The sequence below is a fragment of the Myotis yumanensis genome, unplaced genomic scaffold, assembly GCF_028538775.1.
Source record: "Myotis yumanensis isolate MYYU_CA2020_CCGP unplaced genomic scaffold, mMyoYum1.0.hap1 SCAF_3, whole genome shotgun sequence".
In the NCBI taxonomy this organism is placed as follows: Eukaryota; Metazoa; Chordata; class Mammalia; order Chiroptera; family Vespertilionidae; genus Myotis; species Myotis yumanensis.
In genome coordinates, this window is record NW_027223754.1 from 25,217,928 (window position 1) to 25,242,073 (window position 24,146).

General features: G+C 46.4%; 1 protein-coding gene across 1 annotated transcript in view; it reads right to left on the minus strand.

The window, feature by feature from the left end:
* ZMAT4 (zinc finger matrin-type 4) overlaps nucleotides 1-22,610 on the minus strand; it is a 330,350-nt gene extending 307,740 nt beyond the window's left edge. The window contains exon 1 of the mRNA XM_070408446.1: nucleotides 22,495-22,610. The gene's annotated coding sequence lies outside the window, so the exon portion shown is untranslated. The remainder of the gene's footprint in view (nucleotides 1-22,494) is intronic.
* Between the last annotated feature and the right edge of the window lie 1,536 nt (nucleotides 22,611-24,146).

Sequence of the window (24,146 nt, forward strand, 5' to 3'; positions counted from 1 at the left end):
TTATAACCTACAGGGCTGTTCATCAATGAACCTGCCTCTTTAGGTTCCTCTTTCATCACACTACTTCCATCTGCCTAGAATGGCCTTTCCATTTCAACTGCAAGAACCACTGCACATTATTCTCCACACAACACTGCTGACCTCGTCCTTTTCCCAAAATCAACCTACACTGTTTACATATCTGCCTCTTCTAATACACTGAGTGGTCTAATACAATGACTGGGACATTATGTTAGGCATTCTCATATTCCCCCATGCCGAGCGTGGTGGCTAGCACTGAGTAGATGTTCCATAAGTATCTGTGGAGTGAAGAGCTCTCTTTCTCAATGACTTAGACCTAAGCATGTTCAATGTCAATACATTCTTATCACTGAGAAAAAACCATCATGGATACTTCAACTATGTAGCCCTGCACTAATCTGGGTATGCTTTTAGCCAAATCTCTGTATCAGCAAAGTGGGATTCTGACCAGAAACCTCTGGAGCTCAGGATCACATGTAAAGCCTAAGATGTCCTTCCTCTCCTCCTCAGCCCTATTATATCTCTCCAGAATCCAAAAGGAACATTTCATTTATAACTGTACTCACACTATGTTGGCATACCAATTAACACCAATTAATCATCTTCATTAGGTGTGATAATGACTGAGAGAGAAAGATTATTTCCAACAAAATATTTTGAGCCTATATCAACTATCCTGGCGGCTCATGAGATTAACCCGCCTAAAATCAAATCCTCATCAAACTACCCCTGCTCCACTGGAGACCTGTCACTAAACTTCTGGGTTGTGTCAAAGAAGCAAAAATACCCAGCTGGGGAAGCATCCAGACGTAGAGATCTGACCTAAACAATCATCACAAAATTAATTGATGTACTCCCAAAGCAGGAATTCTTTGCAACCATGACATCCCCTGAAATAGGAAACATCCATCAATTATAATCCTTCAGTCCCTTAGGAGACAGTAAAGATGAATCATAGAGTGCACCTATTCCTGAGTAGTTTCCAGTCCAATGAGGACCAAGCTCTTCACTTGTTGGAGGCCTTTCTCACAGCCTTTCTCGTCTCTGATGTTGGCACCTACAGCTTTCCTGTGGTTTGAGCCAAAATCCTTGCAATCATTCTTGATTCCTTGCCTTCTCCCATATATCACAATCTATTCATGAAAAATAAAGTTCATAATACATACAGATTGTGATCACTTTCTCATTGATTCGACTCTGACCCAGGCAACCTGGACTACTGCAATAGCCTCTCAACTCGTCTTCTGCTTCCAACCTTCCCTGCCTTCAGTCTATTCTACACACGACATCCAGAGTGAGTATTTTAACAAGTAAATATTCTCATATCACTCTTCTGCTCAAAATCCTCCTTGTCACCCTCAGTCCTGCAAGCTCCCATGTGATGCCCCCCGTTACTTCTCTGACTTCATTCCCTACGTCTCTCTCTCCTTCTCACTCTACAACAATACTGGCCTCCTGTTTTTTGAACACATCAAGCACACTCCCATCTCAGGGCCTTTTCACAAGTCTCTGCATAGATGTAACCCTCTTCAGGAGACCAGACTATTTAAAATTGCAACCCAATGCCACTCCCCCTACCTTAGCATTCCAAATCCCTACTTATTTTGCTCTTTTTTAAAATTTTTTCCATAACACTTATCACCTTCTAACATTTTATAGAACTACTTATGTATTATTTCTAGTATTCATTACCAGTTTTCCCCAGGTAGAATGTAAACTCAATGAGAGCAGAAGTCTTTGATTTATTCATTAATGTACCCAAGGTACAGAGAATAGTGTCTGGCACATAATAGGTACTCAATCATTATTTTACTATTACCAGTAGTAAGGGAAGTACATAGAAGTTTCTATGAGTATCTTTTAGGGCCAGGAACAGGAGAGGAAAGATCAGAGAAGGTTCCATACAGAAAATTACATTTGAACTGAACCTTGAAAGATGGTTAGGACTTGAATCTCTAGAGTTGTGGGAAGGGCATGTACATGGATTGTCTCTTAGGCCAACAGAGGGCCTATAGAGAAGAGTGGGGTGGTTCAGTTAGACACAAGGCAGGCGATGGGCAGGGAGGGGGTGGAGAAGTGGGTTGAAAGAGAAGTGGGTTGCAGCCTTCTCTGACCACCAGCCAGTGACTCATCAACCCCTTCTCTGCACATTCACTGCACCCTCCTCCACCCCACTGAACCTTTCCTTATTCTCTGGGCACTTGATGTGTATCTATCTCTCATCTACATTACATGTAACCTGTGGGCAGGACCAATGCCTTGACCCTCTTTTCTGTCCTCAACACAGTTATAAGCACATAGAACATGGCACATTTAAATGTCTATCCAGGTGTTCTTCTAGAAGCAGAACCAGCCTGACCCAGTACAGCATCTGTAATGAGTGCACCTATCACGCCCAGCTGCTAAGATCATCACTTGGCATTCTCTTGAAGAAAAGAACCTTCTGAAAAAGTGATGGGAGTAAAGATACTAGTTAAAGGGTTGGCTAGTTGGACCCTAGTTGGTTTGGCTCAGTGGATAGAGTGTTGGCCTGTGGACTGACGGGTCCCAGGTTCAATTCTGGTCAGGGGCATATGCCCAGGTTGTGGGCTTCATCCCCAGTAGGAGACATGCAGGAGGCAAACAATCAATGATTCTCTCTCATCATTGATGTTTCTATCTCTCTCCCTCTACCATCCTCTCTGAAATCAATAAAAATATTTTTATTAAATAAAATAAAAATAAATAAATAAATGGTTGTTGGTTGATTTTTAAATGAATGGGTATAATGTATACTGGAAAGACTCCCCCCCACTCTTTGAAGTGGGAGTGAATGTCAGCATTCATCTTAGTAGTTTCCTACTTTGAGGTTGGAATGATCCACCCACTAAATCTTCCAACTGGGGACCCATAGCCATCCCTGACACCCTCAGAGAGGAATGCTCCCCTAAGCTAACACAGTGTATTCTTCTTATATTTTCCCTCAAGTTCCACCCCCAGGTGAAAATTATACAAGCCCACTTTACATTTGGCATTTGTTCCTATACTCTTTCCCATGGCAGCCAAGCATACCTAATTTAAACACAACTTTATGATGGTTACATTTTTGCACATGAATGGTTCTTGGCTACTGGAACTTTTGTGTAGGGCTTTTGTCTGCTTGGTCACCCAAGACCTTCCCTAATTTTAACTCTTAGCCTGAGCCAACTGAACTGAAGGACATAGCTTATCTTAGTAGGCAAAACCAGAGAAGTGGCATTGTCTGTATTTGTAACTCAGTAGAAGAAATGTCCCCCTCCTTCCCATTTTTCTACTGTATTTTTCATCTGTACTACTCAAAATGTCAGAAGTGGGGCAGAAGAAAGTGCCAAGAAAAAGAACACATACTTGCCAAACCTGAGTGCACTGAATTTGCACCTATCTCTGGAACCCCACAGCATCTAAGGAAGGTATCAGAACAGCCAGAATGAAGTCAGATTCTTACTTCTCAGTCACACCAGGCTCTATTCCTGTCCTTCAAGTTCTAGCTCTCCAGAGGAACTCAAGTTTCCTCCTGAGCAAACATAACTGGCCCCTTGGTTCCCTCTCCAACTGTCACCTACACATACAACCTTTTGCCCAGATGTGTATACTAAATACAGATGTATTCCTGGATCTGAATCTTGCCTCTGCTCAACTCCATCCCCTCAGGTGTGATGACTTTGGTTATAAGAACATGAAACACTGAGAGGAGACACTAAGGAGCATGTAAACTTGTGGTTTCAGACAAGGGAATTGGTTTAAAAAAAACCAGCTAATGAGAATGTGGCTGAAAAGTATTCAACACAATGCAACACCTTGGTGCTTGCAGCCCCCCAACTAGCAATGAAAATACTATTACTACTGTGGTACAGCAGTCCCAGCAAACTAATACAACTGTTAGAGATTCTCTCTAGAACTGTTAAGAAATCCCCATGAATTTATTATAGGTATCTTTTCACATTTTTATGCTCAGGAAGCCTGGTACTAATAAAGCTGCCCTCTTGTTGGACTGTGAGCTTTGGTGACAAAGACTAATTTAGTCAGCACTACCCAGGCATAGTTGACACTTGGGAAAGTGATTTTTTTCTATTGTTGGAAACTCTATAACTTCTTTTTACCTAATTCCTAAAAAAAAAAAGAGAGAGAGAAAAAGAGAAAAAAAAAAAGAAGAGAAAGGAGAACACATGTGTTTGAACACATTCAGGATTTTTACTGTCTAAATGTGTGTGTGTGTGTGTGTGTGTGTGTGTGTGTGTGTGGTGTGTAGGGAGAGAGAGAAGAAGAGAGACACAGAGAGAGGAAGGGGAAGGGGGAGAAGAGAGAATTCTCTCCCAAGACTTTCAGTGGGTGGCAGGGAAAAAAATCAGCATCATGCCAGCTTTATTGCTGATGTTTGGTACTATTTATAGAGCCGGCCATGGCTGTGTCAGATCTTTAAAAGAAGCAAAACATCTGGGCACGTTCCAAGGGAGAGGAAAAGCCCAAGTCACAACACAAGACACAGAGAAAGGCTGCATCTTTACAAAAGTTAGAATTTACATTTGTTAAACATAATCCCATGCCTCTGAGGATTTTAGGGAACCTGATTCTGGCACCAAGTGTCCTGAAAGAATAACACAATAGCCATTGTATTTTCAAATTGAAAAGAGTTCTGAGGTGAATGAATAAATGACTTCTGGAGGGCAGAGAACACACAGCATCTCCTCAGCCAAGGGCCTCACAGTGGCCAGTGGCTACCGATAGCCAGTCATGAGAGGCAGCCTCACAGAGTGAAGTCTGCAACTGCCCCGGGATGTTTGCAGCAAGACCAAAGTCAGAGTCAAACCTGGCCCAAGCTCCTCACCTGAAGGCAGGTGGCACCCACTCCCAGCACCATCTCACAGAGTCGTCCTTAAGATGAATTAAAGAAAAGTATTTAAACTTATATAACATACTAGGAGCCCAGCGCACAAAATTGTGCAGCCCCGCCCACCTGCCCACTGCCCTGCCTTTGACCCCCAAACCTCTCCATGCAGAGCTCCAGTGAGCCTGCCCCCCCCCCCCCCCCCCCCGCCGCAACCCCTCCAGCCTTTTCTGGCCGCTTCACACCCCACCCTCAGTCCCGCTAGTCACCTCGGGCTGGTCCCACCTCCTCCGGGCGCCTCCCACTTCAGCCCCATCTCCGGAGCAACACCCCACCACACACTCGCAGGCAGCCTCCTGCTGATCGGTCCTTATGCATGACAGCATCCTGACCATTAGCATATTAGCTCCTTATTATTATGATGAGACATCTGCACAAAAAGAAAAATTCACTATTTCTACAATATTTCACAGACTTAAAGCAAGTGTGTCCTACTTTAAGCAAAACCAACATATATTTTAAACTCCAGATTTTGAAAACATACGTATCAAAACTGATGTTCAAAGTACAAAAAGAAAGTAAACTCTGCCACGACCTCTGCTTTGATCACCAGGGAAAGCCCAGCACCCAGCACACGACCCAGAATAGTGCATGTCCTCAAATGGTATTTGTTGAAAAATTAATTCTACCTGTTAAACAGCCATCTCCATCAATATCCTTAATGTATTATAGAAAAGGCCCCATTCCTCAACATGCATGTGTGGTAGGTGAGACGCTCCTATAACACTGCCCAGGCATGGGGACAACTGTGTCCTGTGAGATGCCCTAGCCCCCAGACCATCTCTGCAAGTGTTTCCTACATTGTCCATGGTATATCCAGCCCCAATGTTCTATGAGCATCATGTACAATGGGCTGCTGTTTATCTTCAGAAACCTCTTCATGACCTCTCAATGACAACTGCAAGCAGGAAGACAGCAGGTGCCAGTGGCTTTGGGGGTGAGTGACTAACATGTGGGTTGTTACCATGTCTGTGGATCTCTGGATAGAAAGCAAACCCAGGCAGGCCATCTACTGTGCTGGGCACTGTCTTCTCACACACTTCTGCCTCTTCATTCCACAATATTTGTTTGTTTGCTTGTTTTTCTAATTTTTACTAAACTTACTAGAGGCCTGGTGCACAAAATTCATGTATGGGTAGGGTCCCTTGGTTTGGCCTGTGATCAGGGCCAATCAGGGCCTTCCGGCTGCCAGCCAGGGCCTTCCTTTGGTGGTCATCGAACATCATAGCAAGCGATCGAACTCCCAGCCTCCTGGTCAAACTCCCAAGGGGACAATTTGCATATTAGGCTTTTATATATATAGATTGGGGTGACATTGGTTAATAAAATTATATAGGTTTCAGGTGTACAATTCTATACAGGTGTGTTCACCACCCCAAGTCAAGTCTTCTTCCATCACCATTTATACCCTCTTCTATCTTCCTCCACCCCCCTTTCCCTTTGGTAATCACAATACTGTTGTCTGTTGTCTGTGTCTATGAGGTAGTCTTGTTTCTTTGCTTAATCACTTCACCTTTTTCATCCAAAATATTTGTGTCCCCCCACAATGTTCAGGGAGGGGTAAGAGGAGGACCCATACAAAGCCATTAACAAGCTTCCAGGGAGTCCACACTAGGCCTTGTCTACAGAGAAATACTTCCTAACCATGGCAAGAACCTGTCCCACACAGCCTACTTGGTCTCATGTTCTTTCTATAACTTTTATCATGATAATTAATAAAGGCTCACCATGGAATATTTGTAAACCACAGATGAAAATAAAAAGATGAAAACAAAATGTGTCCATAACCTCACCATCCAGAGAGAATCTCTATTGGAATTTTGGCATATTTTATTCATGTTTTCCTATATCTCTATATAGATATAGATAATTCATTAGCCAGTTTAGAAGATATTTCACATATAGCTCATGAGCACTGTTTCATGCCATTAACACTGTTCAGGATTTTTATATGGCTGCCTACTACTCCATTGTATGTATATACCATAATTTACTTAACTAGTTCCCTGCTACCTTGGAAAGTTGATTCCAGTGTTTCAGATAAGTAAATAGCACCACCATGAACAATTTTGCACACACATTTCCCCACACTTCTGATTGTTTCCTTTGCGATAGAATCCTAGAAGAAAATTTTTTAAAAGTACAGAAACCCCCCTAAATCAGCTTCCAGAAAGGTTACACCAATTACAGTTCTATTAATAGGACATGATACCGCATTTCAATGACAATGTCATTTTTAACCAACAATAATTTTGTAGCTGGGAAAATGACATCTCATTTAAATTATCATTTTATTATTATTATTATTATATTGTTATTGATGGTAAGCATTTGACTTGAATTTCCCACCCCTGCATCACACCATCAGGCTTCCCTATACAGTAGCCCTCTCATCCTCACCCTACACAGGGAGAAACTGAGTTCCAATTAAATGGTTTGTACACGGTCAAACAAGGACCTTCCTGAGCCAGGATCACAGCCTGATTCCAAAGCCCCATCCACCTAACTATTCTACTGTGCTGACCATTCACAGAGTCAAACATTTTTTTAAAATATATTTTTATTGATTTCAGAAAGGAAGAGAAAAAGAGATAAAAATATCAATGATGAGAGAGAATCATTTATTGGCTGCCTCCTGCACACCCCCCACTAGGGATCAAGCCTACAACCAGGGCATGTGCCCTTTACTGGAATTGAACCCGGGACCCTTCATTTCCCAAGCTGATGCTCTATCCACTGAGCAAAACCATCTAGGGCAAACATTTTTCCGTGTGTTTTTAGCCGTCGTATTTCTCTTTCTCTGAACTGTAGTAAATTTATTTTTCTGTGTAGAAAAACAGCCCTAAGCATTTTTGGGTGTTTTGACAGTCCACACATGTACTAAGATTCACACATCACCCCCCTAACTCCTCCTTGCCTCAATCCAATCCAAACAACCGCCTATCTCCCCACACATTGAGTGACACAGCTTCTCCCCTCTATATTGCAAAGAGTTTAAATGGCTCCACCTAAGCTCTCTTGAGATTACTCGAAATGCCCTGCAACTTAACTTTGGTTAGGGAATATCCATTCATGGTCAAAGAAGCAGTACTTAGGATCAACTGTATGGGGCCCGATAACATAGACCAGCATGAAAACACAGCTCTCACAAGGGCCATTCTATTGGATCATCCATTCCTTTCCTTGTAGGAGGCAGAGCAAGAAGTCCATTGTGTTCTCTCCAAACAGAGATAGGAGTATCTCCTGACCAGATAGCTCCTGGGACAATGTCACAGTTAAGTGCATGGCCAGGCCAGCACCCACCCATCACAGTCACTCCTCAGAAGCCCAAGGAAGTGTGTGCCCCCACCCTCCCTGGGCAGAATCCTCTCAAAGGATGAGCTCCCCGAAAGCTCTGCCAAGGGCAGGCAGAGAGCCCTGCACTGACAGCTGAAAGGGAGGCAGGGAGTTTCTTTCCTTCGAAGTCACCTGCTTGCCCAGGAATTCATGCCGCAGGAAAGTTCTGCAGGATCATAAACCAGCCTCGCGCTGCTTCAGAGCTCACTCTGCAACTCACAGTGATCATCTGCTTGATTCAGCTCAGGTTAAGGAGATGGATAGGATTTCCCCACAAATCACTTGATTAGTATGAGAGATCTATGCTCCTGCTGTTCTAAGCATTGCAGAGATGTCTGGTTCCCTTTAAATCTCTCTCAGTATTATGGTTCTTGCAGCTTTCAGAGATTCCTCCCCAGATTTATTTTTTGAAGGCGCTGCACTATTTGGCAGTGCTACACTGTTCCTGTCTGGTACTGTGACCAGCAATATTTTGGGAGGAAGCTCTTGAGTTCCAAATCTGGGAAACAGGAATTCTGACCTTTTTATTAATCACTCTGGGATCCCCTCAGCAGGGAATCCCTGGTCTGGCTCCTCCTCACCCTAGCCCACTACCTGGCCCACCCTGGCCCATCCTTAAAAAAAAACCACCCTCCCCCCCCATCTCATCATCACCTTGTATTACTTCCCACAGACCCTTGAGCACTTGCAATATTACAGGTTCTGCAATGGATACTTTACAGCTAACCCTCCACTTAATCTCTATAACAAATCTACGAGACGGGTGTCATTAGGTATTTTCAACTGAGGAAATTGAGGTTTGGAACAACCACACAGACTATCTGAGCCAGGTCTGCAGAGATACCTTGTGTGAGATGAACTCTGGGTCCCTATACCTCTGTGTTTTCATCTTCTTGATTTATCTCAAAAAGACCACCAGGAATAAGATTTGGGGGAAAGATGGGTGAGTCCTTCTTCCTTGATCAGCCCTGAACCACAAACTCCTCATTGCCTTCATCACTCCCACCAACTACCTTGTTCCCTAAGTGAGAACAGCATGTTAGATCCTTTACAATCCATGAAGAGTTCCCTCTCAGGAAAAACTGATGGCTGCAAGGGCCAATCATGTGTCTAGTCACCCCCAGCTCTGTACAAAGTTCCACCCCTTCCTGGGCTGGCCTGACAGTGCATTGATGTAAACCTTGCCATGCTTTCTGAAGTCCCTTTCACATAGGAAGATGCAAAAAAAAACACACACAAAAAAAAACAAGAAGTCTCAAAAAAAAAAAAAAAGGCTTTAGAAAGAGAGGACAAAAGTGCAGTGAGCAGCCCTAAGTCCCCCTAACCCCAGATCAATGGGCTCTCACCCCTCACCCACTGTCTTAATTCTAAGGTGGACTGTCAGTAATTCCAAGCAAGTGATTCAGTTTCCTCAAAATATAATCGTACAAAAAAAAATTTGTAACTGTGTGTGATAGATGGCAACTAAACTTACTGTGGTAATCATTTCATAATGTATACATATATGTTGTACACCTGAAACTAATATATATATATATGCAGTCATACAAGAGCCACCTGGTTAGGCAGTTCCAGGCCTATAGGAATCTGAGACTATTTTTTGAAAACTTTCAATCCATACCCTCATCTTGGCCTTATTATTCAGTCATAACTTTTAAGAATTTACAGGGGCCCTTTCACAGTGAAAAGCTCAAGTGAATGCATCAGCAAAAAACTTCATTTTGATTTAGAAACTGACCTCTCTCCATCATTGTCTCCCATCTCTCTCCTCCAATACTCAAGGGGCATCTATTCCCACAGCCCAGGGGCCAAGGTTACTCTCCTCTGCTTTCAGAAATCTTGGTCTTACTTCCTAGTTACTGAGAAAATGAAGCAAAAGGAAAGAGTCCCCACTCAGATCCCCACCCATCCCACCACACTCACCCACCCACCTGCTCTTCCCTCCCTTGGCTGTCCCCACCACCAGCTAAAGCCATGCCCACCCCTCCTCAATGAGTCCTAATCCCTTCCTTCCCTCAAGGTCTCTCCAGCAGTGCTCACCTCCTACTGCAATATCACCTTTGTGCTCTCCTGACTGGACCATTTCCATCAGCACATAAGCATCCTGTGATTTTCCCATTTTAAGGAAGAAATACTTGCTTTGACTCAATATGCCCCTGTTAACTTTTCAATTCTTTGCACCCCTTTACAACCACACTTCTCCATAAACTTGTTTACTTGAGCTATTACCAATGCGGAGCTATTACCAATGCCTCTCTTCCAACTCGCTCCAACAAGGCTCTCACCTCCCACTCATCCAAAGTGCTCTTATCAGCTCACAATGGCCTTAATGTTCCTAACATTCAATTCTCAGTTCTCATCTTACTTCAAACATTAGTAGTATCTGATCCAGCTGATCACTCCCTTCTTCTTGAAAATTACTTCACTTAGTTTCTGAGGAAATTCTCTCTTGCTTCATCTCTTATCTCATGGGTTACTCCTTCTCCATCTCCTTTGCTGGTCCATCTTCATTTCCTAGACTCAAGGTCAGTAAGCATGGCCCATGAGCCAAGTGCCTGTTTATATAAATAAAGTTTTGCTGAACACGGCCACAGTCATTCATTTATATGTTATTTAGGACTGCTTTTGTACTATTTGAGTAAATTTGAGGGTTGCTGCAAAGACCGTATGGCTCACAAACTCTAAAATATTTACTACCTGGCTCTTTAAGAAAAAGTTTGCCAATCCTACCCTTGATTTATAAATATTAGAGTTCCTAGAACTCAGTCTTTATACATCTTGTCTATCTGTACCCACTCTCTAGGTGATCTCATCTGGTCCCATACTTTAAATATTATCAATACACTCACAACTCCCAAGATTGTCCTCTAGCACAGACCTCTTCTCTGAAATCCAGACCCATAACACCGCTGACTAGAGGACATTTCATTTAGATGTCTAACCTCTCTCAAAACAAATTCCTCATGTCTTATTTTTCCCCAGTGCTTCTCCCACAAACGTTTCCATCTCATGCCAAAAACCTGGGAAATCATCCTTGAACCCTCTTTTTCTCTCAAACCCCACATTCAACCCATCAGCAAATCTTGCTGGTCCTACCTTCAAAGTATCCCCAGAATCTGACCACTCCATACCCTTCCACTGATACCACCCTAACCCAACCCACCGCCCTCTCCTGCCAGGATCACTGTCTCCTGGCTGGCCTCCTGTCTCCAGGCGGCCCTCCTACAGCTCTCAACACATGTGGCAGCCAGAGTGATCTGGTTGAATAAGAGACTATGTTACTCCTTTGCTCAAAACTTCCCCATGGTTGGAGGGAGCTCACCCTGGCCTCATTGCTACACCTGACACCTCAAGCATCTCTGCTGGCCTGGATGGACTGCTCTTCCCCCAAACATCCACATGGACCACCCCACTGCCCTCAGTCTCGGCCCGTTACTTCATTACTGAGGCCCTCCTGGACACGGCCTCTCCACACATGCCCCCCATCCTCTGGCTCTGCTTTGGTTTCCACATTTCACATATCGGCCCTCCCACACATTTACTTATTTGTTTGCCATCTGTCTTCCCCCACCAGAACGTAAGCTCTAAGAGGACAGGGACTGCTCAGTTTGGTCCACTTCCGTATACTAAAACTTTAGAACTGTGTTTGTTGGGTCTCAACCTTTTGGGCAATGAGGAAATGAACACATAAAATTTCAGAAGCTCATGTTTCTGTGAAAGAAACTGAAGGATGGGGAAGAGAAGCACATCATTTCCATCATGGAGAAATCAAAGAGAAGGCCGTGGCTCAAAGCCATCACGCACAGCCCTGGAGCCAGCAGTATCCTTCACTAACCTGCCCCAAAGAATGGACAAGGGACAAGGGGACTGCTTATCAGCAGCTCCTTGAATCTCCCTGCAGAGACTCCTGGGAGTTAGGAGGGGGCAGAAAGGACACATGGAGAGAGGTTGCTCTGCAGGAGGATGGAGCCTCATTCTCTCCTCCCCCCACCCCGACCCCACCCCTGTTACCCAGATTGGACCAGAAGGAGTGAGTGGGTGGGGGCAGAGCAGACAGCAAGCCAGGTGTGGAATCTGACACCTACCAGCAGTGTCACCCTGATGAGCTTTAAATTCTCTGTGCCTCAGTTTCCTCTCTGTAATATGAGGGTGATGTCCAAATGTTTAAAAATCTTAAAATAAAGATTAGTCTCTTTATTTCCTTCCTTATTTGGTTCTTAACACATTTAAAAGTCTATAGTTGATAACGAGGTTCTACTTAAGTTTTTCCATGTACTGTAAGTTGCTACTTCATTTCCAAACATCCCTCTTGAGTTCCTCACCTGCTCCCCATTCTACTCCCATTTTTTTTCTTTTCCTTTTTGTCTCATAACTTACTCATTCTGAAAATCTGAAGTTTCAGGCAGGCAGGGGAGGGCTGGCAGAAGACGAACCGCCCCAACCCTCCTGTCTCTCTTCCTGGGCTCTACAGGGCAACTTCATCAGCAGCAGAAACAAAACCACAAGGGGCACGAGAGAGAATCCATATGAGAACCTGCAACCCATCTCCTCCTTCCCCACCCCTCGCTCCTTCACAGCCACATTGTCCCTTGCTTACTAAGGGAAGCAAAGCCTGAATGATGAGACACCCAAGGCATCTCTCCCTATCTTCCCCTGACCGAGCCAAAGGCCACTCAGCTCCCCCTGGCATGCCATGCTGGCCCTTGGGTTCAGACCGCCGCTCACATCAAGGATAGCCTCCTTCCACCCAAATCACCCTCACCCTTCAGTGCTTGGGGCAAGACCCGCTGCCTCCATGAGTCTGCTGAGACCACTCGCACCCTCATGGACTTCACAGTTCTCAGCACTTACCTGAGCCTCATGCTGGGACGCAGCTGCATTCCCCTTTGTACTAGAGGTCATCCAGTGTGTGCTACTGCTCACTCCTCAAGTACCTGCCAAGGCCGCCAGGGGGCTAGGCCCCACCCCTCCTTCACCCAGGACACCCCATAAGTCAGCAAGAAGCCCTTGCTGAGTATGAGCTTGGGCAGCATTTGCAGGCAGAAAATCTGGCTCATTCCACGATAGTTCTTCTGCCGACTGCCTGTACAGACTAAGGTGAGTGGCTTTACTTTCCAAGTGTCAATTTCCTCCTTTGCAAAATAAGGATAACAGCTTCCCTACCCACCTCCAATGCTTGTGGATACAAAAAAAAAAAAAAAAACACCAACATGCGTTATTATTAAAATAAATAGAGCAGCAAATCAGCCACTCGGCTCACAACGCTGGCCCATCCACTTTTCCCAATTAAGCCTGTGAAAGCCCCAAGGACGTGCCCATCAGAGCTGCCACCTGCCCTGCCATGGGAAGGCACCCCAGAGCCCCCATGTGGCCCAGGCGCACATCATGGAGCCAGCCAGCTGTGACTTTCATGGAGAGCAGGACTCTCAGGCTGCCTGGAGTTTATGCAACAAGGAAAACCACAACGGGAAGCAAATGCACTGCGGAAAAGCGACAATAAATGACACACTTGGTCAGGAGGCAGAACCCTGAGGTCGCCTCTGGAGAGCTTTCAGCACCCAGAGTCGCTCCTCTAAATGTGATAGCTGTCAGTGCCTTCATTTGTCTTAATTACTAAGCGAATTAAGCAGAAGGCCTGGCTTCTGGGAAAGAGGGGCGGGTGGCCCCACACCCTTCTGGTGGAAGTCTGCAAGCCCAGCTGTCCTCAGTGGCAGGAGGAGCCCTGCTGACCGGCCCACTCTGGAAAGGGCGCAAGCTCTGACACCAAAGTTCCCTGTCACCTCGCTCCGCCTCGCACTAGCTTTGTGACCTTAGCCAAGTCAGAGCTTCTCTGAGCCTAACTTCCCCACTTGTGAAATTAGTAGATGTATGTGATGCGTGCAAACACACCACCTGAAATGCTACGATAGTCTGACCAGGTGCAGGTAGGTGACAGGGCCTGGGGATGAGGTGGGGAGGAAGGAACAAGGATGCAGCAGCCGCTGGTCATCATTCCCTACACAGAGAGATCCTGCCCAACACCTGAAACAGACACAGCCCTCACCGATGCCCTGCGCATTGCGCATTGCTCTATCTCACCAAACATTGAGGAAACCCTGCCCATTATGCCCTACAGTGAGCAACATAGTGCCTGGCACATTGCTACACGCAGACTCACTGCTTAAACATCTGTAGCTCGAGTAACTGATTTGAAGAGTGTTTTTTTTCCTGATTTGTAAAATAATACATTTACTGCAGGAAATTGGAGAAATAGTTTAACAAAATAAAAAATCTCTTGTTTCTTAAAACCCAGAGATAGCCACTGTTATCACTTGATATATTGTTTTCCATTCTATTTTTCATGACTGTATACATCTGGTTTTTTTACAAAATTGCACGCATACCTTATTTATTTTTAAACCTTTATCTACTTAATGTATACTGTTAGCATTTTCCCATATTCTTATATATTATTCAATGTAATTTTAATAGCTTCCTTGATTTCCATTTTACAGATGAGCTACATTAAATTTAATTAATCCCTCCACACAATGTTTTGTTATGATGCATAATGCTGAAAGGAGTATCCTCGATCAGAGCTATTTTGCACATCTCTGATCATTTCCTGAGGATAAATTCCTAGAAGAGCAATTGCTTAGTGGTTCAAAGGCTATATTTTTGAGACACGTCTCCCATATTTGCAAAATATCCTCCCACCAGCTAAGGGTAAAAATGTCCATTTTTTTTCCAGAACTCTTAACGGCACTGGATATTATCATTTTCAATTTTGGTAATCTGGTAGATGGATAATGATATCTTGTTTTTTGCATTTATATTTTAATTATTAGTGAAGTTGGATACTGTTGCATATTTTTCTGGGCATTTCTGTTTCAGTTCTCTGTTTTTACCCACTTACCTATTAGGGGACAGACTGATTGCTTAAATATTTGATGAACAAGAGAATAGTGCTCAGCCTGCTTTGATGACCCTGCCCCCTTGTGTAACAGTCCCCTCCACAAGGCATTGATGCTCATGACTCACGCACACCCTTCTCCTGTCTCTCAAACCCATTTGCTCTCCTGCTGTCTTGGGGGTGGGGGGCACTGCTCCATCTTTCACCGAACAGTGAGAACTTCTTCACCTGTCAGCTTCTCCTCCAGGGAATGAAAATGTCTCTTCATTTTTGCTTAATCTAGTGCAACTTACGAAGTCAGAGTATCGCCCTTTGATGCTGTCCCCTCCTCTCTTTCCAAAATCACTGTCTTCCTCCGGGCCCTCATCACTTCTCACCTGGACAGCAGCGAAGTACTTCAGCATCCACCTCTCCATCCCAGGCTCGCCCCTCCCAAACCTCACCCCCACTCTCCATTTCTTCCTAAATGCAAATGTGACTGTGTCTCTTTCTGCCTAAAACCATTCTGCTCCTCAGTTTGGCCAACTGGTCCCTCAACACCTCTTCCCTCCCCACCCCAAAAGCACAGCTCAGGTGCTTAGACACAGCAACCCGAGGATTACTCATTGTGCTCTGACATGCTGCGCTGTTTCATGCTTCTGAGTCTTGTAAACGTGGCTGCCCTCCTTTCCACCCCTTCCCCATGCTCCTGGTGGGATTCTATTTCTTTTTCAAGTCCCTCAGATGTTCCTCTCTCCAGGAGGCCTCCTCTGACCATGCCAAGTAAGTGTCACCATGTATACCCTGCAACCAGGACATACTACTCTCATGCTACCACACCTTACTGCATTCTAGTGCAGTCTGTGTGCCAAGATTGAGGGCAGAAGTGTGAAGTCTGCTGAATGTCATTCTGAATGGAAAGGACACAGTGGGGGCACCCTGGGCTGGCCAGCCCATCGGACATATTTCTGTGGTTCATAAGGTCCTTCATCTTCCACTGGCAGGTTCCCCAGTCCCTTGGTTTCCTGTCCTTTCTCATGCTATTCTCTCCATCCTTCAAGCCTCTCTCACATCCTAGGCCACCCAGCCCCTGGTGCCCACTGTGTCCTTTCCTCTTTTAACACAGCCAGTCCTTGGACAGACATTGCACTTGGCTGCCTCTGGAGCTAGTTCCTGCAGGAGAAAGATCACACCTACCTTGGCTGACAGACACCCTAGTGCAGTGATGGCAAACCTATGACACGCGTGTCAGAGGTGACACTCGAACTCATTTTTTTTTGGTTGATTTTTCTTTGTTAAATGGCATTTAAATATATAAAATAAATATCAAAAATATAAATCTTTGTTTTACTATGGTTGCAAATATCAAAAAATTTCTATATGTGACACGGCACCAGACTTAAGTTAGGATTTTTCAAAATGCTGACACGCCGAGCTCAAAAGGTTCGCCATCACTGCCCTAGTGCCTGCCTTGGTTCTGGGCACAACAAACAGCTCAGGATGCCCTTGTAGCACAAAGGCATGCCAGCAGGCTGCAGGAGTGGCAAGCTCATGCCCTCCTCCTGGGCACTCCCTGCTGACCCCTAACTAGTCCAGCATAAACCTCTGTGTTTTCTTCCTCCTTCTCAGTGACTACACACATGAGCTTACTAATTACGCATTCATTTTGTGGGGCCCATCTCATCCATTCGTCTTGATTTCTATGTGGCTCAAACCACCACCAGGCAAAGCCCTCCACAGCCTCTGCCCCATTCTCCTGAGTGGGAGGCCGTGCTTTCATCTGAGGCTACTGGCAGGACAGCAGCACTCCACTCCCTTCCCCACCATGAGCAGCCCCTGGCCCTGAGCTAACCATGCCGTGCTGCAGCCTCCATGGGCTCCCCTAACACTCCATCCATGGGGCTCCAAGCACACCCAGGAGATGTGTGCGCCCAGAAATAAATCAAGTCTGGCCGGAAGAAATATAGAATTTCAGCCCCACATTGGAGAAGCTGCTCTCAGAGATGAGAATCTGCATGAAATTGAAAATTCTGTTTTGTTTTGTAAAGGTGACTGGCGAAGCATCTTATCCGGAGCCTGTGCGTGCTGTGCACCTCTTTTATTTAATGTATCCCATGACGAGTCTCTTACCTTTTTGAGATTCAGCTTAAACAAGGTTTGATTTTATTCATATCTCCCAGCTGTACCCCATCCCTTCCTTTCGGCTCTAGTTTCTGACCTGCATTCGGCTGCCCCTGGCCCTGCAGCAGCCCCTTCCCAGCCACTGACTGGGGACTCAAGAGTTTACTGTATGAATCAGGGAAGCTGGAGTTGAGTGCGCGGTGTTAGTAATGAGCACTCAATAAATACTGCTTAGCTGCAGGTGTCCCTGTCTCTGCCATTTGGTTAGAGAGAAATTAGGAGCCCAGAAAAAGCAACCCGTCTATTCCATTTGGAAACAAGAAAAAAAAAATGAGCCACAAAACAAATAACACTGACTTGGGAGATGGAGGACCTTGATTCTGGTCCCAGCTCTACCATCGGGTAACTGTGTGATGATGCCAAGGACTGTTACCTCTCTGTTGCCACGTCTGGAAATGAAAGATTAGACCTGAGGAGAGATCCTCAAGCTCTAGGCAGGACCTGCCGGTCAGGGCAGCACCCAGGGGGGCAGTGCAGGGGGGCTACCCCTTCCCCACTCGTCCCAGGGACTGTGATGCTCAGCCACTTTGACAGCCCAAGAGCGAAGGTGAGGTTTCAGAGAAATGAAAAAGGACCCTCGCCAGGAGGGGTGGGGGATCCCTAGATTAGACAGCCCCTGCCTCTGGCCTCCCCACAGCCCTCTGCTGCCTCCTCCAGCTTAATCTCCATTTCCTAAAGATCATCACAGAGACTCCCCAAGCTTCCCTTTTTAACAACTCCTGCTGATGGAAAATTCTTCCTCATACCTAATCTAAGTCCATCTGCTGCAATTTCTGTCTATTTTCACTCGTTCAATCCTTACTGGAGATGGAGAACAGCTGGTCGCCATCCTCCATATAACATCCCCTCCGAAACCAAAATCAGTTATTACATCACCCCTCAGCCTGTTTTTCTCCCGGTCTCACATCCACCATTCCTTCAACCTGCCTTCATGGAATCTAGCTCTGAAGCACTGCTGAGCACGGTGGCCCGCGTTGGAGGATGCTCAGCAAGCTCCAAGTCCTTCCGAAGCTGTAGCATCCCAGTGGGATATAGGACTCAGGTGACAAAACCAGGCAGAAGGTCGGGCAAAGCAGAAAGGGCTCAACTAGTCCAATCCCCTTGCTTTCCATGTGGGAACTGAAAGACAGAGCAAGGAAGTGCAGCAACCAAGGTCAAATCTGAGGGACCATGCTCCAGGGGCTGGACCCCAAATATTGCCATCACAGTGCCCTGCATGGCTGCAGCATGTCCTTGATGTGGGGAAGAGCTGGATTCGCCGAAACTGAAAAGCAAAGGGCCACAATTGCTCAGACACTCCCTATCCAAACTCTGTCTTTCCCATCCCACCAGCAGATGTGAAACTCCACCATGAACAGCTTTGACTTCCATCAAGAACCCAAATACCTCTGCTAGTGGCAGCACTGCTAACTGTTCACACCTTAGTATGAATAAGTAGATTTGATTCTTTCCAACTCTTGATAGAAAGATTTAGGGGGTGAGATGAGAATAAAGGACAAAGAAACGGGAAATGACAGACAAATTTCACTGCTTGCTAACATTTTCAAGGTCAGTCCTATGCATGGGGGCTGAGGGTAGGCAGGACAAAGGAGCCAGGAAGGCTTTGCCCTGTGGGAATCCCTTGCACCCTATAGGTCTGTGCTTGGAAACACCTGCCCTACCCATCTCATGTCTCATGGAGGGAGCTGCACCACCCCAGGTGCTCTGTGAGGTCTGCGTAGAACTGAATGGGGAGAAGGGATTACCTCATTGCTCCCACAGGGCCGGCCCAATGTGCCTCCCAGAATTCCTGAGTCCCCTGGTTAACCGTTTCAGATGTCAGGTGAGCAGACTCTAAATGGAATCTCACCCACTAGGGTGCCCTTAAGTGACAGGAAGGAAGAGCCAGAAGGGAATGAAGAAAGGAAGATATCCAGGGTGTCCCCCCAAAATGTACAGACTTTAACAGCTGGTCGTTCGATTGATGTTTATTTCTTTTCAGATTTAACTCATTGGAATTAATAATTCAAAGTGTATAGACATTTTGGGGGGACACCGTGTATTTGTGATTAAACACGATTGTTCAGGTACCTGCTTCAATACCTCCCAAATGGGGAGGGAGAAAGGTATAAGGAAAAGTGAATCTGGGGAACTATTTCCTAATGATTTTCCTAAGTGAAGAATGAAGGGGGAAAATAGCAGAGTGTGGTGAATACATTTCAGAGCCCTCACCCTCTCTTGAATAAACCGAAGCCTCATGCTCCAGCCTCATCACCTCTCAGGGGTGCTCCAGGCGGTTTCCAACCTCCAGACAGACACCCACTTCCACAGAATAACCCGGGAGTTCACACATCCACCAAAGCAGAAGGAGGCATGTCGACAGCATTTACAAAAACACCTAACACAGTAAACGTGCTTATTTGATTTCTCCCAAACCACAAAATTAAATTTTAAAATAGGAATCTAAACGGCTTTATTCTGATAAAAAAAAAAATCTACTATGTTTCCAATCCTATTTCAGGGGACAGTTTTCTTTAACAGCAAAATCAGCACAAAATGACAAGATCAAAGCAGGTTGGCAAACAGATTATTTACTGATGTGTTTATGATGAAAGGGGATGACAGGAAGGAGGCGGGATGGAGGAACAGAAACGTAAGGAAGGGACTTTCACTAGCCTGGTAAGTCACCCAGGGCTTAAGCAAACAGTAAGAGGCAACCCCTTCACAGCACAGTGGTTAAACGAGAGAAATCCTAGTTGGCCAATTGGGGAGAGAAGATGCTAGATCTATGGAGGACGCCTATCCAGGGTCCTGGCTAAAGCAACCATGTTTGATGAAATAACAACTAACAAATTTAACTTCCTGAGCACTAACCGGGCTCTCCATACACAAGCAGGTGCCTACTTCACAACAACTGGCCAGCCTAACACCCACACCAGCAATTAAATTCTCCAAACGGGATCATGGCACAGGGGCTGGATCTAGGTGTCACGCCCTGACACCCAAGGTGAAGTTACAATGATGGTATTTTGCGTTTTGTCAATTATTCTCCAGCTCCTATGATGCTTTTTTTAGTCTGAAGTTGTTATTTTAATGATCTCTGATCCAAATGGGGAACTAAAGGGAAGAGAACTGAGGGGGAAGGAGAGGGAGGCGAGGCAAGCGCTCCAGTGTGTCCCACTTGTGCCTCTGCTCCCTGCCCCCAGCCTGCCTTTTCCTTTCTCTGCATGAGTCACCATTCAGAGGCTGCTTTAAAAACCCTACTTTTAATGTCCTCTATCATGAAGGAAACCCAGCAGATCAGCCTCAATGAAAGGGACCCCAATTTTGTTACCTGTTCCTTCTTCTAGACACCCCTCAAACTCAAAAGTATTTTCTAATTTCGTCACTGTCTTCATGAAAACCAAGGTGGCCCCTTTCAAGATCTCCCACCTGCCGGGTGCTTCCTCTCCTGGGCTCTCTGGGAGTCACCTGCCCGTCACAGACCACAGAGGAGGAGGATTGGGGCCAATTATCACCGGCAGCCGATCAAGGTCCAGCATCCACTCCAGGCCCCTGAACACAACGGTGTTATAATTTGTGGGACTGCGAGTTTGTTTTGTTGACTGTCAGGCACCATGTGCAGAGAAGAGAGCTGACTGTATCTTGCCCAGAAAAAAAAAAAAAAAAGGCAGCTGTTTTTTTTTAATCATTGTGGGAAGAGCTTTGACAATAACAACTCCCACCCAAAATAGCTGCCTAAAGGAGGTGGCGGAAAACCTGTTGTAGAGGTTAAAGAAAATACGAATTAAAAAGTGAAAGTGAATCATGGCGCCAGAGTGGAGGCTGTCACCCGCCGCACCTCGGCGGGAAGGGTGTCACAGGGAAAAGGTGTTGCTGGAGGCTCCCTCCCAGAAAGTTCACTTCCTGCCAGGACTGGGGATCAAGTTCCCCAGCTTCGGGTCTAGGAGAGAAATCAGAGTCAGACAATTCACCTGCTTCCCCAAAGCCTCAGGGACCTGGAAGACCGACCCCAGACTGAGAGCTTCAGGGTCCCCAGCAGGTCAGAGGACACACCTGGGGAACTGATGTGGAGCATTCAGATAGGAAGTTCATTCAAGACCAAGCACCCCACCTTCTCCCCCTGGCTTCTTAGGAGGCCCACCTACCTACAACCTCCTATTGGCAGAAGCTCAGATGCTCCGGGAACGGAGTTTTCCCAGGTCTAAAAGGGGGTCTGAGCGCAAGTGAGGCCTGGTGGTCCCGCCATTAGAATGCACTAGGGTGCCGCAAGGCTGCACCAGCGGCCGCCATGATGAGCTTTGCTACTCAAAGAGCAGTCTTCAGAAGCAGTGTGGTTGGTGGCTCCAGCAACTCCTGGGCCACAAAGGTACCACGGCACCTGCGCACCTGAACGGAGCCAGCCCCAGGAGCCTCCACCTCCCAGATCTGCTGGCAGGCTTAGCCCTGAATAACCTGCCTCCCATGAGAGTGGAAACGCCGGGTGAAATTTAGTTCTATCCCCTTCATTTCGGTACACACCGAGCCTGGAAAGTCTTCCAGAGTTTTCGGGAGCTAATCAATTAAGTAATTTCTTTCCTCTGACAACTGCTTTGTTGGTTTCTCACCAAGTTGCGTGACACACAGACACCCACCAGGTCAAACAGGACACCCACACCCCAGGAAGTGTCTCCTTCCCCCAAATAAAATCCACGGGGACAGAGTGGGCCAGGGGTAAGAGGTAGGAAGGAGACAGCAGTCCCAGGACTCAGGTTGAAGGTCACAATAGTTGAGAGAAGACAGGTGAAGGTAATGGAAAGGGGGCTGACCCCCTGGGAGGAAAACCCAGCCAACCAATCACGTTTCTCCGAACCAGCCTCCCAGGGATGGGTCCACCAGGAAGCCTTACATCCCGAGGTCCAACTCCCTTCACCCAACTAACCTGAGTCTACACCCAGCCCTGCAGGCGCCCTATAGCCCAACGCCAGAGCTATTTCCCCAGATGTGAGCGCAGCTAATTGAGAGTAGTAAACACACCCAGTTCCAGACGGCGCAGAAGTTTTCCAAATTGTCAGCTTGTCTTCCTCCCGACAAAAGGCGGTGGTTTCCCACCTTTGCCACATCTCCTCGCCTAAACTTTTCTTTCTGCATTCCCAATACAGAGGCTTCCCTGCATGGCAGCGCAGGAGCAGCACCCGGGGGACAGGGACGCAGGCAGAAGTACCTTTTCCGCGGAGCAGGGGCTGGTGCCCGGAGGCTCGCTGCCCTGCCGAGCCTGGAAGGATGCTGCCGTGCCGGGATGGAGCACGCTGAGGATTACGCGTTCCTGCCTCTGCGACCAGACCTTTCAGCAGCTCCGACCAACTGTGCTAGCGATGCACTTAGCAATTATCTGCTGGCGCCGACGCCCCGCCCCCTGCTCTTGCGATTGGCTCTCCGGTCCCGGGCAGGACTGCATTGGTTTCCACCGACCTCACTCATGGCTTTGGCTCCTACTATTATCTAAGCCATCAAAGGGAATAATTCTATGTTTCATTGACAACCTGTAAGGCTTTCCTCCGGCCCGGTGCGGAGGCAGGACTGGGAGTCCAGGAGACGGAGGAGGGCAGAGTAGAAAAGTGGGGGGTTGGGGAGAGGGAGAGCTCGGGAAGGGGTGGAGAGAGGAGGAGAGGGAGTGAGGGAGAGAGAGATGGAGCTATCAAGCAATCAGATTTTTGCTCTAGCATTTTAACTTCCACAAAACAGAGTCCATAGCAACAATTTTCTGGCCTTATTTTTCCCCCAAATAGTGCGTGTTCCTGAGAGCAGAGAGAAATACAGTATAATGCGGGGTTTCGCCTGTGTCAGGCAGGCTTTGGGAAGCAAAGCAAGGTAAAAGCTGAAGGAATATAGGGGTATTGTTCCTGGGGCCACCCTGGAGGGCATGTGAAGGTCATTTTAGATTATTTGGGGGGACATATTATGCACCTTCCCTGGAGTTCATCCTTCAGTTCTTTCTCTCATGCTTCGCCTAAGCCCCCAACCTGAGAAAACAGTTTCCCTGTGCAGCCTGTTCAGTCTCAGCCTGTCCTTAAAGCCAGTGAAAGTCTGGAATTCCTCACTGTTCTCACTGGGAGGCCCAGAGAGACAGGCATTCCAGAGCAAATAATTCCGCTAGGACCCTCATTTTCACTTACTCTGACCAGGCTTCAGCAGCCAAAGCTAGGGAGCAGAGGGGACGGAGCCCATCACGGGGTGGGGACAGCCTAAATGCTTTACCTTGTTCAACAAGGAATCATAAAACACAAGTTTTTACATCTGCCCCCTGCCCCTTAATGTATTTTTTCACCATATAGGAGGGACATGATTTGGTAACTTTTTTTTAATGAAAAAAAAAAGAATTTAAAAGGAGTCTTTCAAAGGAGTCTTGAAATATCAAGTTTCAGATAAGTCAGATTAAACTAACCCTTCACCCTTCTCCTACTGGGATCTGCACATCCTTGAGTCCCGGCTGTAGTCCCAGGTCCTCCCCGCTGGCCTTGAACAACTGCAATTCTTACCACTGTCTGCATCCTTGTAAGCAAGTGGCATGTTCTCTCTGCCTTGTCCAGTGAGCTTCTGCTTCCTGCATACACACCTGGCTTCCCTAAATGCATTGCAAGCTCTGTATATCTTTATCACTCCTCCGACAGCACCTAGCACTCAAATAGTGGGCTGACTACTAAAACCCAATTCAAAGAATGAAGTGTGCAGGGCTCTGAGCCTCATGGAATTATCATTCTGCTGTGATACTCAGCCAGCTGGGCAGCGGAGGGAGAGGCCCATCCTGGAGCCCAGGAGGTAAAAATTCAGGACTGAGCACTGTGACTGCTGCAGCTCGGAAGTCCCTCCAAGCTC